The sequence below is a fragment of the Urocitellus parryii genome, chromosome X (genome assembly GCF_045843805.1).
Source record: "Urocitellus parryii isolate mUroPar1 chromosome X, mUroPar1.hap1, whole genome shotgun sequence".
Classification (NCBI taxonomy): Eukaryota; Metazoa; Chordata; class Mammalia; order Rodentia; family Sciuridae; genus Urocitellus; species Urocitellus parryii.
The window spans coordinates 76160483-76173802 of NC_135547.1; the positions used below are offsets into that span (position 1 = coordinate 76160483).

At 38.8% G+C, this 13320-nt stretch overlaps 1 non-coding gene and 1 pseudogene across 1 annotated transcript; both read right to left on the reverse strand.

Moving 5' to 3' along the window:
* Positions 1–4958: 4958 nt before the first annotated feature.
* On the reverse strand, positions 4959–5065 carry LOC113199591 (U6 spliceosomal RNA). Its single transcript, XR_003302970.1, has one exon. It is a non-coding gene; the product is annotated as a U6 spliceosomal RNA (small nuclear RNA).
* Positions 5066–9559: 4494 nt separating this feature from the next.
* LOC113199587 (large ribosomal subunit protein eL31 pseudogene) lies at positions 9560–9924 on the reverse strand (annotated as a pseudogene).
* Positions 9925–13320: the final 3396 nt, after the last annotated feature.

Below are 13320 nucleotides of genomic sequence, written 5' to 3' on the forward strand. Positions count from 1 at the left end.
AATAAGAACAACAAAAAAATATAGATAGTAATAACCTTCCTAATGGATGTACAATGATATATCAATGTGATTTAGATCTATATTTTTCTCATGACTAATGATGTTGAGCATCATTTAATATGCTTATTGGCTAGCCATCTGTATGTCTTCTGTGGAAAAATGTCTGAGTCTTTTACCCATTTTTTTTTTTTTGGTGGAAACTGGGGATTAAACCCAGAGATGCTTAACCATTGAGCCACATCCTCAGATCTTTAAATTTTTTATTTTGAGACAGGGTCTCACTAAGTTGCTTCGGACCTTGTTAAATTACTGAGGCTGTCTTTGAACCTGCGATCCTCCTGCCAGAGCCTCCAGAGTGGCTGGGATTACAAGTGTGCACTACCACACCCAGCTCTTTTACCCGTTTTTTAAAAATATTTATTTTTTTAGTTGTAGTTGGACACAATATCTTTATTTTTTTTTTATTTTTATGTGGTACTAAGGTTCGAACCCAGGGCCCCGCACATGCTAGGCGAGTGCTGTACCGCTAAGCCACAACCCCAGCCCCTCTTTTACCCATTTTTAAAAAAAAATATTTATTTTTTCAGTTATAGGTGGTAACAATATCTTTATTTTAATGTGGTGCTGAGGATCGAACTCAGTGCCTCATGCATGCTAGACGGGCACTCTACCTCTGAGTCACAACCCCAGCCTCTCTTTTATCCATTTTTAATTAGGTTGTTTTTGTTGTTCAATTGTTGGGTTCTTTAGAGAGTCTGGATATTAGTCCCTTATTAGGTATATGATCTCCAGTTTTTTTCCATTCAATGGCTTGTCTTTTTACTCTGTTGATAATGATCTTTAATGCATAAATATTGTGAGTTTTGATGAATTCTAACTTGTTTTTCTTTCATTGACTTTGCTTTTGCTGTCATAATCAAGAAATTATTGGTAAATCTAATGTCATGAAGATTTTCCCCTATTCTTTCTTCTAAGAGTTTTATATTTTTAATTCTATCATTTAGGTCTTTAATCCACTTTGGGATAATTTTTGTACATGTTATGAGTCAAGGGCCTAACTTTATTCTTTTGCATAGCACCATTTGTTGAAGAGACTGTCCTTTCCCACTCAAATGTCTAGGCATTCTTTTAAAAAAGACTGTACATGTGAGGATTTATTTCTAGGATTCCTATTTTATTCCATTAATCTATTATGGTTTAGATATGAATGTCATCCAAAAGCACATGTGTTAAAGGCTTGGTTGTCAATGAAACAATGTTCAGTAGGGTGGGGTTGGGAGGCTTTTGAGAAGTGATTATATCATAAGGGCTCTGACCTCATCAATGGATTAATGCGTTGATGGGTTCATAACTGATGGCATTATTGGGAGGTGGTGGAAACTTTAGGAGGTGAGCCCTAGTTGAAGGATGTAAGTCAATGAAAGGGTACTTCTTGTCTCTATGCTCACTCCCCACCCCCACCCTCCACCCCGCCCCAATTTATCTATCTCTCTTCCTGACTGCTATGAAGTGAAGAGCTTTCCTCCACCAGGTCCTTCCACCATGATATAGAAACCTTGGGGCCAGCCAACCATGGACTGAAACCTCTGATACTGTGAGCCAAAATAAATCTGTCCGGCTTTTTTAAAAATATATTTTTAGTTGTTGATAGACGTTTATTTATTTATTTTTATGTGGTGCTGAGGATCAGACCCAGTGCCTCACACATGGTAGCAAGTACTATACCACTGAGCCACCCCAGCCTTTGTCCAGCTTTAAGTTGCTTTTCTCAGGTATTTTGTCACAGTGACAAAAAGCTGACTAACACATTCTGTATATCTATCATTATCCCAGTACCACACTGTTTTGATTACTATAGTTCTTTGGTAAGGTTTGAAATCAGGAAGTGGAAGTCCTCCATTTTCCTTCTGTTCCCCCCCCTTTGGTTGTTATTTTAAGATGGGTATCAATTGCTATGTTGCCCAGGCTGCTAGTCTCAAACTTGCAGGCTCAAGGGATCTTCGTACCTCAGACTACTGAGTAGCTGGAAATACAGGCATGTGCCACCATACCTGGTTTTTCTTTCTTCTTTTTCGAGATTGTTTGACTCCTCAATATTCCATGAAATTCCATGTGAATTTTAGGATGGGCTTTTCTATTTCTGAAAAAAAAAATTGTTATGGGCCAGGCTATATGGGCAATGACCAAACAGACTCCATTTTACCTCGAGACTCCATATCATGTAAGAAATGCTTCTCCCATGGAAAAGACCCGCCTCTGTACCCATTAATAGTTACCTAGCATAGCATACTTGGCAACAAAAAATAGCAATTCTTATACAATGTAAAATTGTTCTCTTTGGTTTCCATTTCTCTTGGGCAATGTACCTTGTCAGAGATTGATTATCTAGATGTTAGTAACCATTCTCTAACTTATACTCAACTAGGGTCATTTTGACCCGCTTCCCTTCTGCTTGCTTGCTGCTATGCCAACCTGGAAAGGCCCTTGGGATATACTAATGTACCCATTGTACCCATTACATTGTCTCGCTAACTGCCCAATTCAGCTTCTGTACCTGCTTGCTTGTAGCTACGTCAACCTGGATGTGGTTTTTGCGATTTTTGCCTTTAAAAATCCTAAATGCTCAGGCTCAGTGCTGTTCCTTGTAGAGACAGTTATGGGTTCTTCGGGGGGCTATTTACATAGTGATTGCATTAAATCTATATATCGATTTGGAGAGCACTATAGTTTGAATCTTGACCCAAAGGTCCATGTGCTAAAGACTTTTTCCCCAGGGTTGCACTTTTGAGAGAGAGAGAAAATTTTTAAAATATTTATTTTCTAGTTTTTCAGTGGACACAACATCTTTATTTTATTTTTAACATCTTTATTTTATTTTTATGTGTTGCTGAGTATCAAACCCAGTGCTCCGGGCATGCCAGGCGAGCATGCTACCGCTTGAGCCACATCCCCAGCCCTAGGGTTACACTTTTGGGAGGAGGTGGAACCTTAGGGAAATGGAGCCTTGTTAGGAATTCCTTAGGTATTTAGGAGTGTGCCATTGGGACTCTGACCCCCTTTTGTTCCTCTGTTTTGCTTCTTGGCCATGAGGTGAGTGGTGTTGCTCCGCCAAACACTCCCACCATGACTGCAAATTGGTGCAACCACTCGGGAAAGCAGTATGAAGATTGCTCAGAAAACTTGGAATGGAGCCATTTGACTCAGATATCCTACTCCTCGGTATATATCCAAAGGACTTAAAATCAGCATACTATAGTAATGCAGCCACATCATTGTTTATAGAAATTCAATTCACAATAGCTAAACTATGGAACCAACCTAGATGCCCTTCAACAGATGAATAGATAATGAAAATGTTCTATATATACACATAACACAATGGGATATTACTCAGCCTTAAAGAAGAATGAAATTATTGCATTTTCAGGTAAATGGATGGAGATGGAGAATATCATGCTAAGTGAAATAAGCCAAACCCATAAAACCAAAGGCTGAATGTTTTCTCTGATAAGAAGATGCTGATCCATATGGCTAGGGAAGAATGGAGGAACTTTGGATTGGGTTGAGGGGAGTGAAGGGAGGAGAGGGATTTGAGGATGGGAAGAATGGTGGAATGGGACAGACATTATTACACTATATACATGTATGATTACACAACTAGTGTGACTCTGCACCATGTACAGCCAGCGGAATGAGAAGTTGTGTTTCATTTGTTTACAGTGTGTCAAAATGCATTCTCCTATTATGCATAACCAATTAGAACAATTAAAAAAAAAGATGAAAAAAACCAAAACACTCCCACCATGATATGCTGCTTTCCCACAGGGCAAAAGCAACAGGGCCAATTGATCCTGGGCTGGAAACTCCAAAACTGTGAGCCAAAACAAATCTGTTCTTTAAGTGGATTATTGCAGATATTTTATTTAGTGATGGAATGCTGTCTAACACAGGGAGTATTGTAATTTTTTAATTTGCTATGGATTGAATCCAGGGCCTTACACACGTGAGGCACATGGTCTACCACTGAGTTATATTCCCAACCCTTTTTAAAAGAGACTCTCTTTCACTGAGTTGTTCAGGCTGGCCTTGAACTTGCAGTCCTCCTGAACTTAGATTAATCTTGAACTTAGATTTCCAAGTAGCTGGGATTACAGACATGTACCACCATGCCCAGTTTGAGTATTGTCATCTTAACAATATTAATTCTTCCAATCCATGAATGTTATCTTTCCGTTTATTTACTTCTTTTGTAATTTTTTTCAGCAATGTTTTATAGTTTTCATATATAAGTCTTACACCTACTTAGTTAAATTTGTTCCACAGTATTTTATTTTTTTTCAACGTTATTGTGAATATAATTGTTTTCTTAATTTACTTTTTTTAAAAGAGAGAGTGAGTGAGAGAGAGAGAGAGAGAGAGAGAATTTTTTAATATTTATTTATTTTTTTAGTTCTCGGCGGACACAACATCTTTGTTTGTATGTGGTGCTGAGGATTGAACCCGGGCCGCACGCACACCAGGCGAGCGCACTACTGCTTGAGCCACATCCCCAGCCCAATTTACTTTTTGAATTTTCAATGCTGGTACATGGGAAAACAAAAGTTATTATATATTGATTTTGTACCCTACAACTTTGATGAATTCATTTATTAACACATTTTTTAAAAAACTTTCAGTTGTAGATGAACATGATACCTTTATTTTATTTATCTTTATGTGGTGCTGAGGATCAAATCCAGCACCTCACTCATGCTAGGCAAGTGCTCAGCCACTGAGCTACAACCTCAGCCCCTTAACACATTTTTTGATACTGAAGATTGAACCCAGGTATGCACTCTACCACCAAGCTACACACCATCCCTTTTCTGGCTTTATATGTGTTTGTTTGTTTATTTATTTGGTACCAGGGATTGAACCCAGGGGCGCTTAACCACTGAGCCACATTCCCAGGCCTTTTAAAAACTATGGAATGCTTCATGAATTTGTATGTCATCCTTGCACAGGGGCCATGTTAATTTTCTCTGTATTGTTCCAGTTTTAGTATATGTGCTGCTGAAGCAAGCACTCTGGTTTTGAGATAGGGTCATGCTATGTTGCCCAGGCTGGCCTTGAACTTGAAATCCTCCTGCCTCAACCTCTTGAGTAGCTGAAATTACAGGCCTGAACTATCACCCCTGGCTAGCTTGCTCTTCATGGTATAGTTCTTTTTATGTTTCTTATGCTTGGTATTTATTATGATTCTTGGATCTCTGTTTATAGTATTCATTAGATTTGGGAAAAGTTTGGCCATTATTTTTTCTATTCATTCCCCTTCTTCAGGGACTCCAATTACATGTATAAAGCTTAGGGTTTCCCTACAGCTCATTGATGATCTGTTCTTTTTTTCAGTTGAGTATACTTTCTTTTTTTTTTTTAAGAGAGGAGAGAGAGAGAGAGAGAGAGAGAGAGAGAGAGAGAGAGAGAGAGAGAGAGAGAGAGGAGGGAGGGAGTTTTCTTTTTCTTCTTTCTTTGTTTGGTTCTGGAAATTGAAGCTAGGAGTGCTACAATCCCAGCCCTTTTTTAAAAATTTTGAGACAGGGTCTCATTAAGTTGCTTAGGCTGAGGCTTGTCTCAAACTAGCAATTCTCCTGCCTCAACCTCCCAAATCACTGTGATTACAGGCATATGCCACCACACCCAGTTCAATTTACTGTATTTTTATAAATATAGGCATTGCCTTTTTTTCTCTAGAACTTTGATTTTTTTAAAAGAAAATGTGTCTGTACTTAATATGTTCAAATTTCCTCTACTTACTTGAACATATAGAATATAGTTATATAATAACTGTTTCACTATTCCTGTGTTTTAACTATATCACCTGTATTTTCTATTGATTGATTTTTCTCCTTGTTGTAGATCATATTTTCCTGCTTCTTTATCTGCTTATTATTTTTTTGAATGCCAGAGATTGTTAATTTTACATTATTGAGTGGTAAATGTTTTTACTACTGTAAATATGCAGCTGGGTTTAGTGGACACACCTGTAATCCCAGCTACTCAGAGGGCTGAGGCAAGAGGATCACAAATTCAAGGCCAAACTTGGCAACTTAGTAGGGATGTAGGTTAGTGATAGAGCACTTCCTAGCATGTATGAGTCCCAGGATTTGATCGCCTGTATTGCAAAAACAAAACAAAACAAAAATACTTACTGTAAATTAAACTTTGTCCTGGAAAGTTGGTAAGTTACTTTGAAACAGTTTTATTTATTTTTTTTTAAAAGAGAGAGTGAGGAGAGAGAGAGGGAGAGAGAGAGAGAGAGAGAGAGAGAGAGAGAGAGAGAGAGAGAGAAATTTTTTTAATATTTATTTTTTTAGTTATAGTCGGACACAACATCTTTGTTTGTATGTGGTGCTGAGGATCGAACCTGGGCCGCACGCATGCCAGGCGAGCGCGCCACCGCTTGAGCCACATCCCCAGCCCCTGAAACAGTTTTATTTTTATCTTTTTTTTTTCAGTGCTGGGGATGAAACCCAACACTTCCTCCATGCTAAACTCTGAGCCACACCCCTAGTTCTAGGCAGTTTCTTTATGTGCATGCACTGACCTATTATCAGTGGAAAACATGATGAACATCCCTTGCAAATTTCTAGAGCTTTCTCTCTGTGCAACTTGCTTTTCTCCAGTACTCTGTACTGTACAGAACTTTAGTTACCTTGTTCTCCCTAGACTCCCAACTTTATCTTCTCAACTAAGAGAGATTGCTGAGTTCTGCCTGAGTTCCTCCTTTCTACACTGTGGCCTAACAATTCTCTCTAGGCGAGTATGCTGGGATCATCATTAGAATCATCTTGTTTGTTTTTCAACTTTTTGTGATCATTATCATATGCTTCCAGATGTCTGATATCCAAAGCCCATTGTTTCATATAGTTCATCCTTTTTCTTTGCTGTTTTAGTAGGTAGGGTAAATTACTCAATCTTGCCCAGAAGTAGAAGTAGCTTTGCCTTTTTGTGAGACTAGGATTTAAGATTCCAGAGGTTGGGTTTTTCTGGGCAATGAAGAAGCCCAGGGTGTGAGAGTAGGGGCTTAAATGGAATGGAAAACAAAGTTTCTGGAGTTAAGGCAGAATAAGAGTGCAAGGCTAAATTATGAAATGAGTCGTTTTTATGACTGCTTAATAGATATAGTTAGTGGGAATAGAACTGGCATTGCAAACAAAGATATGAGGACAGGCAAAGTGCCTGGAGGAATAAATAAGCACTGGTTTCAGAGAACTATAAATTATTTCTTATAGCTGGAATATAAAACACATAAGAAGCTGCTGTGGTTTGGAGATATCTCCTCTGAAGTTCAGGTAATGCGGTCTGGGGGTGTGGTTCAGTGGTAGATTGCTTGCCTAACATGTGTGAAGCCCTGGATTTGATCCCTAGCACTGCAAAACAAACACACAGAATTCAGATGTTGGCCAATGGGATAGTATTAAAAGATGAGGACTTTATATAGGCCATGAGGGGGCCCTCCCTTCTGAATGGCATTTAGGCCCTTATAAAAGGGGTTTCCTGCAGCATTTGGCTTCTTAGCTCTTTCACCTTGTGCCATGTGAGGACAGTGTTCTTCCCCTCAGCAGGATGTAGCCCTCACTAGACAACTGAACCTGCTGGCACTTTGATCTTAGACTTACCAGGCTTCAGAACTCTGAGAAATAAATTTCTGTTCTTTTAAAATCCAGTCTCACGTATTCTGTTTTAGCAACACAAAACAGAAAACTTGTCAGGAAATGAAATAGGTGCCTGTATTTGAAGAATCATCTGTTAATGGAAGGAATTTGGAAACTTTCTTCAAAGCAATTGAGAAAGTCAAGAAATTGGATGGTCAGGGAGTCAGTTTGTCACCCAGATTATTTCTTGAATCTTCTTGCTGATGACAGAACATGGGGTAGGTAGAGAGGAAAACTGAAAGCTTGATTCAAAAATTCTTATTGAGGGCTGGGAATGTGGCTCAGTCGGTAGTGCGCTCGTCTGGCATGCGTGCAGCCCGGGTTCGATTCTCAGCACCACATACCAACAAAGATGTTGTGTCCGCCGAGAACTAAAAAATAAATATTAAAAATTAAAAAAAAAATTCTTATTGAGCCAGGTGTTATGGTGCATACCTATAATCCCAGCAACTCAGGACACCAAAGCAAGAGGATCACAAGTTTGAGGCCAGCCTCTGCATATTAGCAAGACCCTGTTTCAAAATAAGAAATAAAAGGGATGGAGGATATAGCAAAGTGCACCTGGGTTCCATCCCCAGTTTCACATGCATACACAATATTCGTACTGAGTAAGGAGGCTGGAGTGCTAGTTTTAGGGTTGTGGAGAAGGTTGTAAAGCTAAATGTCATAAGTCTCAAAGGAATAGATTTTTTTTAATTTTTATTTTTTATTTCTATTTATTTATTTATTTTTACTTAGGAGTGGTGGATTTTGCAATTGGGAGACAGGAGACAGCTTCCCTCGTCCCCTCCCATCCCCTTCTCCTTGTGGTAGGCAGAGGGTGAGAGAAGCAGCAGTCTCCTTCAAGAAAGGGCTGTGGAGAGGGTGAAGATGTGGCTCAAACGGTAATGCACTCGCCTGGCATTCATGGGGCGCTGGGTTCGATCCTCAGCACCACATAAAAATTAAATAAAATATATTGTGTCCACTGAAAACTAAAAAATAAATATTAAAAAATTCTCTCTCTCTCTCTTTCTAAAAAAAGAAAAAAAGGGGCTGTGGAGAAGCAGGAGCCCAGGCTAGAGCCCCAGTGCTGTTCAGATAGGGGCAGGGAGGGAAAGGTCCACAAAGAATGCTAGGATTAGTGGAGTTGGCCTCTCAAAGAATAAGGATTCCAGAGGGTGTAGTGGATAGGACTCTGAGAAAAGTGAACAGTAGGAAAAACAGGTTCAGATGTGTGTAAAGGAATTAAAGACTTGAAGGCTCTAATCTTAGTTCTGACCTCTTTTCCTGTCTTGTGAAAGTGCCAGCACCTCTTCTGTTTGTCATTCTTTCTTTGACGACATTCTTAATGTGATCATTTGTAACCACTTTTAGTTTCACTTAAACATGCTTTCTGTTTAAAATCCACACGATCAGATTGGAATATCTTCAAGTAAACACATTCTTTGGCCTTTATGAAATGTGCTCTCTCTGTAGCTAAAACCCTGTCTTAAGTCATGTTCCAAAAGGTCAAACTGTTTTCTCTGACAGATAGCCTGCATTCACCACTTCTGTGTCTCCCTTCTCTTGCAGAATTCCTGCTTTCAGAAAAGAAGTGAAAAAGCCCCCTTGTGCTCCCAAGGTCTTCAATTTTTGCCCAGACCTCCATCTAAAGAAGTGTTTTGCAAGTTACTTGTGGAAGTGCTATTCAACCCTATGTCAGGCATTGGGAGCAGATAGAAGTTAGAAAGTTTGATAGAGTCTGTGATATACTTCAGATTCATTTTGGGAAAATGGCATTTCATCCCCTTTCAACATTACTTTACATACAGTATCTAATTTTTTATGGTGGTACTGGGTATTTTTTTTTTTACAGTTTTATGACTTTATTTAACTATCAGCAGTTAGTTCTCATCCACATTGACTGTGTAGATTTTTGAACGTGGTAATGGGGACATAGTTACCAAAGTATAGAGCTTGTTTGGTGAATCTTCATCCTCGTTATGTTTTCTGGATAATTGCACACGAATACGATATGGGACATTCCTTTGGCCCAGACAGCTTTGTTGAGCCTGGTATCAATGCGCTCATCTGGAGTTCCCATCTCCTTCATGGCAAATTTCCAGATGTCTTTGAGTGCCCGAGGAGCACGCTTCTTGGAGCCCACTCCATGGATGTGCTTGTGAATGTTGATGGTGTATTCCTGGGTCACTATCTCATTGATGGCAGAACGGCCCTTCTTCTCGCCACCCTTCTTTGCGGGAGCCATTCTGCCAGGCCCTAGTTGGAAAGCTGGTACTGGGTATTGAACTCAAGGATGCTCTACCACTGAGCTACACCCTGAGCTCTTTTTGTCTTTTATTTTGAGACAGGGTCTCACTGAATTGCTGAGGCTGGCTTGAAACTTGCCATCCTCCTGCCTCAGCCTCCAGAGTTGCTGGGATTACAGCATCTGGCACAGTATTTACACATCTGGCACAGTATTTAATTTTTATACACAATTTATGATATAAAAGTGATATATGATACAGCATATAAAAAAAGATTAAAAAAACTCTAGGGCTGAAGTTGTAGTGCAATAATACAGAGCTTGCTTAGCACACACAAGGTCCTGGGTTTGATCCCTAGTACTACAAAAAGTAATTAAAATCTACGTGAAGGTATATAGTAAAGAGTAAATTTCCCTTCCTTTTCTACCTTCAGTTCACTTCCCCTCCTTAGGGCCAACTATAGTTATCAGTTTCATAAGACTATATGAGGATATACAAATATAATTCCAGAGATGATGATATATACATTTATCATTATATATATATGAATATATATATATATACATACGTATATATGTTTCCTTTTTTAAAAATATTTTTTAGTTGTAGTTGGACACAATACCTTTATTTTATTTATTTATTTTTATGTGGTGCTGAGGATGGAACCCAGGGCCTCACATGCACTAGGTGAGCCCTCTACCACTGAGCCACAACACCAGCCCCCCCCCTTTTTAAAGAAAACATAAGTTGTAGGATTATATGTGCACTGTTTTGCACCTTGCTTTCCCTACTTTTGAGAATATCCTGGAAATCTTTTAAAGTTGGTCTACATAGAGAGCTGCGCATTGGTTTTGTAATTGCATAGTCTTACACCGATAGCTGCACCAGAGTTTATTTAATCAACTTCCTACTGGTGGACTTTAAGGTTACTTAAATACACACACACACACACACACACACACACACACGTTAATAATTATGGAAATTGAATATGGAGTATATGCGGACTTTCTATACTATCTTAATCACTCTTCCTGTATATAAATATAAAACTGTTGTAAGAGTAAAGTTAATCTGTGGGGAAAGTAAAATGTTCAGTGGTTGCTAGAGGTTTTGGAGGGTAGGAGGAAAAGCTGAATAGATGGAGCACAGGGGATTTTTAGGGCATTTGAACTATTCTTTATAATAGGTGTCATTGAACATTTGCAAAGTCTATAAAATGTGCAATACAAAAAAGTGAACCCTAATGTAAACTATTAATAATGTATTAATATTGATTTATTAAGATTTATTAATTATAAGAAATGTACCACACTATTGTAAATTGTTAATTGTAGGAGAAACTGTTTATGGGGCGTAGAGAGGATAGGTGTGGATATATTGAACTCTGTGTAATACTGGTTCAATTATGCAAATCTGAAACTGTGCTAAGAAAATTAAATATCTACTAAAATAAATTGGCAAAGGATTTAATTAGACATTTTTCCATACAAATGGCCAAAAAGCACATGAAAATAATTCAATGAGCCAGACATGATGGCACATACCTGTGAGACTAGAGAAACTGAGGTAGGAGCATTGCTTAAGCCCAGGATTCAAGGCCAGCCTGCGCACTGTATTGAGACCCTAACTCAAAAGAACAAACCCAAACATCACTGGTCATTAGAGAAATATAAATCAACTTCACAACTGCCAGGGTGAGGTAAAGATGTGCTGTGAGGATGTGGAGAAATTATAACCCTCATGTATTGCTGGTAGCAGTGTAAAATGATGCAGCCACCCTAGAAAGCAATTTGGCAATTCCTCAAAAAGTTTTTTAAAAATAGAATTTCTATGTGATCCAGCAGCTCCATTCTTAGGTTTCTACCCAAAATAATTGAAAACAAGTATTCAACTCAAAACTTGTACACAGATGTTTAGAGCACCACTATTCACAATAGCCAAAAGATAAAACTGACCCAAATGAACATCAATTATTGAATAGATTTTTCTGGGGGTACTGGGGATTGAACTCAGGGGCATTTAACCATGGAGCCACATCCCCACCCCTTTTTTGTATTTTATTTAGAGACAGGGTTCCATCTCCAGTATTGCAGAGAAAAAAAGATTAATTTTGTGTTATGTGAATATTACATCATTTTTTAAAGGGAATGTACCAAGTATGTATAGGAAGTAAACACAAGCTGCTTTATGAGGTCCAAGTTGGGTGTAGTGACATATGCCTATAATCCCAGCCATTTGGGATTCTGAGGCAGGAGGATCAGAAGTTCAAGGCCAGCCTCAGCAACTTAGTAAGACCCTTTTCCAAAATAAAAAATATATATATAAAGGGCTGGGGATGTAGCTCAGTGGTAGTGTACCCCTGCATTCAATCCCCAGAACTGGGAAAAAAAATGGAGAGGCAGGCCCAGAAAATTGGAAGGTAGGGAATTGTAAAGAAACTATCATCGAGATGTGATGATGTTTTAATTAAGTCAATCAATGTATTAATCAGTTATCAAACATTTATTTTATGCATACTAAATGCCAGGCACTAAGGAAGGCATTGAGGAGAGAGACATACATGAATTCAAACTTATCTGCCTCTCAGAGAGCTCACAATCTAGCCTGGAGAGGCAGACACATAAATAGGCAATTACAGTACCTCCTTATAAGTACAATGCTGGATGTATGTACAGGTATTATGGAAGTAAGGAGGAATGTCTCCAAGAAAGGAAGAAAGGTCATTTTAGGCTAAGGGAACAACACAAACAAAGGCACAGAGCCAAGAGATAAAAGATGTGTGTAGGTGTGTGTGTGTGTGTGTGTGTGTGTGTACATGCATGTGCAGCCACACATTGCAAGTGGTTCCATCTTGTAATAGCAAACATTCCAAAATAGGAAGGGGGGAGGACTGGGATCTAAAGCAAATGTATGACAGTCAGGCCTTGTGTGTTATATAGATCCCTCTATTAGTGTGAAATCTTAAGATTGAAAGAGGAACAAGACTGTAGACTAGGAGACTAATTAGGAGGATGTTGCAATAGTGTAGATAAAAAATTATCAGGATCAGAGCTAGGGAGGGAAGTGGTAATTGGGATAAAGAGGAAGGGTCATAATCAGGAAGTGATTAGAAGATAAAACTAATAGACTCCAGGGTTGCTTGGATATTGGTGGTAAGGGAGAGTCAAGGATGACTCCAGGTTCTAGTTTTGTATGGTGGGATGTGTATTTGTCAGAGAAATTAGTTGATACCAACAGAAGAAAACTAAGCAGAAAAGGTATTTTAAAAAAGAATATTGGGGGAATCTTGTAATTGTTGGGAGAGCTGAAGAACCAGATCAGAGGTCAAACTTCCAGAAACAATGCCCCAAACTGTGGTAGAAGTAGCCAAATTATACAGGTCCCTCGCCCAG